Source organism: Tasmannia lanceolata, unplaced genomic scaffold (genome assembly GCF_043159265.1).
Source record: "Tasmannia lanceolata isolate RefF3 unplaced genomic scaffold, GAP_Taslan_0.1 ptg000003l, whole genome shotgun sequence".
In the NCBI taxonomy this organism is placed as follows: Eukaryota; Viridiplantae; Streptophyta; class Magnoliopsida; order Canellales; family Winteraceae; genus Tasmannia; species Tasmannia lanceolata.
In genome coordinates, this window is record NW_027518680.1 from 59011756 (window position 1) to 59015043 (window position 3288).

Sequence of the window (3288 nt, forward strand, 5' to 3'; positions counted from 1 at the left end):
AAGATTAATCTAGAAGCCTTCTCACATAGGAAACTAGCTTTTATGAATGATTTTCGTCCAAAGAGGGCTGTCCACGTTTGAGCTCATTTTCGACTTATTTAGGGGCTGATTCAGAAAAAGTGATAAACTAGAAAGTTGTAGATATTTTTGAGACGTTCGAAACAAGTATAATTATGAATTTTTTGAATAAGAAAGTAAAAAGTTATGGCAATTTTACTAACCTGACTTTACTAGCCCTTTCTAATTATAACTCTTCTTTTCTTTATTATTTTTTTAAAGCAAATATGATGTCACCAACCACCTCATCCCATGTTGGACGTTTTTGCATGTGGCCTCCCCATGTGGGCCACCCACTTATGTGGCCAACCCACATGGGTGGGTCCACATGGACCCCCACCTCATGGGCTTTAGCCCAATGGGCCATATGACATGTATTTCGGGTTTTTTTTCAATGAAAATTCAATAAAATCCTTTAAATTCAATTTTTTTCATTGATGAACTCAACCCATATGACATTCATGGTGTACCCTCGACATATGGTCGAACCATCCCCTTTAGAAAAATAATTTTTCGGACCAAAATACCCTTATTCGATCAAAACACCCAAAAGTGACCAAAATGACCTTAAATTGGATTGCCCCCAAAGGGGAAAGTTAAAAATAGAAAGTCTTCATGGTCAAACCTAAAAAATAGAAAGTTTTTAAGTTTGCTTCTTTTGGTGGGCAATATCAAACATGATCATTTGGTACCCCCTGAAAATATCTAAAATGCCCTTCGCACACAAAATTTCCAAGTTAAGTAAAACCCCTGAGAAATTCTAAATTTAGCAGGTTTTTCAAAATTCATGAAATCATCTATAATCTCTCAGACACATTTCGAGAATCAAAAGAATAACAAAGGAAAATACCAAAATACCCTTGAAGTGCAAAAATGGGCAAAAATGAGGGAAACCCTGGAAATTCTAAAAATAGCAGGTTTTTTCACTTGCTTGAAAACTTGAACTTTCATTTTCCAGATACCATTGGAACACCCTAGAAACCTTTAGGATTGCGAATCAACTTCCAAACACCTAAAATGAGATGAAATCTACCATAAAATGCCTTGATGCCTGATCTATTGCGGAATATAGACTCGAGACTTGACAAACTACCGAATCTTTTGCTTTTTAAAGCGTAGCAAAAATCAGTCCGGCCCAAGCCGGACTGGATATACTGCGTTTCAACAAAACGACAAAAACCAGTCCGGCCCAAGCCGTACTGGACGCAAGACGACAAAAATCAGTCTGGCCCAAGCCGGACTGGATATAACGCGTTTCAACAAAAAAACAAAAACCAGTCCGGCCCAAGCCGTACTGGACGCAAGACGACAAAAATCAGTCCGGCCCAAGCCGGACTGGATATAACGCGTTTCAACAAAACGACAAAAACCAGTCCGGCCCAAGCCGTACTGGACGCAAGACGACAAAAACCAGTCCGATTGAAGCCGTACTCCGGACTCCGGACTCCGTACTCCGAACTGGATATGACGCGTTCTACAAAACGTCAAAATCCAGTCCGGTTGAAGCCGTACTCCGGACTGGATATGACGTGTTTCAGCAAAACGTCAAAAACCAGTCCGGTTGAAGCAGTCCGGTTGAAGCCGTACTCCGAACTCCGGACTCCGTACTCCGTACTCCGGACTGAATATGACGCGTTTCAGCAAAACGTCAAAAACCAATCCGGTTGAAGCAGTCCGGTTGAAGCCGTACTCCGGACTCCGGACTGGACCTCCTCCAGCCTGACTCCGGACTGGACCTCCGGACTCAACTTCCACGCCTGCTCGTCCAGATAATCGATCAACTACACTTTCCCAAGTCACTCAATGACTTGGAAAACTGGGGGCAACTGATGGGGTGTAAAAACTCCAGGCACTCACAGGCTGCCACCTGTCCCAGAGTAGGTGAACTCTAGCCACTCACAGGCTGCCACCTGTCCCAGAGTAGGTGAACTCCAGCCTCTCACAGGCTGCCACCTGTCCTGGAGTAGGTGAACTCCAGCCTCTCACAGGCTACCACCTGTCCGGGAGTAGGTGAACTCCAGCCACTCACAGGCCGCCACCTGTCCTGGACACCTGTACAGAACACCTCACCAGGTTTTCCCCTATAAATAGGGGTTCAAAGCTCAAACCAATGGGTAATGAACAAACCCTCTTCTCCACCCAAAACTCTTAGACTCTCCCCTTCACTCCTGCTCATACTAACTTGAGTGTCGAAGGGCCTGTCCGGAGTAAAACCCGGGTTGGTCTTCTGACCTCGCTTGCCTTGTGCAGGACTCAGCCCTCATAGCAGGACTCAGCGACTTCGCTCCACTTCACTCCGGTCCCTCAGGACTCAGCTCCTCTCGCCATCCAGCTCAGCTCTTACGTCACTGTCGTACCTGTTACCGATTTCCGGTCTAACATATCCAAACAATCAACATAGTGTCCCACTCAAAGACATGTCTCATTAGGATTGTTGATGTTGTGTGGACCCACACATGATCCTAGTTCCATGTCGAATCGAATGATCTGGGCTCGCCCCACTATGTAGTTGGTTGACATGGTCAACTTTATGAAAACCATCACTTTTTCGAGGGCCAATCATTACATATATCAAAACTAATCTCTCAATTAGTAAACAATTGCAACATGTTTTATTTTAAAAAAAGGGGATTTGCTAGGCAATTTTGCGGAAAGCCATTTCACGGCTAGCTTTTGCATGTGAGAACAGCCACATCAGATGAATTAAATGCACAAGACAAGATCTCCCAAAAAGTCAACATGTGTGGCTGCTCTTAGATGCAAAAGCCAGCCGCGAAATGGCTTTCCGCGAAATTGGCGTATGCATTTTAAAGGATAGAAAGAACAGACGACAAGATTTCGTCCATAGGCAGATGTGGATAGATATCAAGCCAGGGCAGCATCCCAGATTCCTTAAATAGTTCCTACTTACAGTTCACAAGTTTAAGAACATTATATTTGATCTTCTTGGTGGATGATCTTTGTTTAGTCATGGGTGGATGCATAAACCATTAGTCATAGTAATGGAAATTGGAATAAGAAAACCACATCAGATGATAATCCGATGCGAACCCAGTTAAGTCAATAGCATGAACATACAGAGCCAACTAGTCTATGTAACAGTTGGAAGTATCCAAACACAGTTTGAAATCTACTCAATCCATAGTAGGTAGGCTGACTTTCATAGAGGAGGATTTCGTTGAAACAACTCTTTTGGCAAGGAAGGATGCCTCCCTTATAAGCAGATTAGAG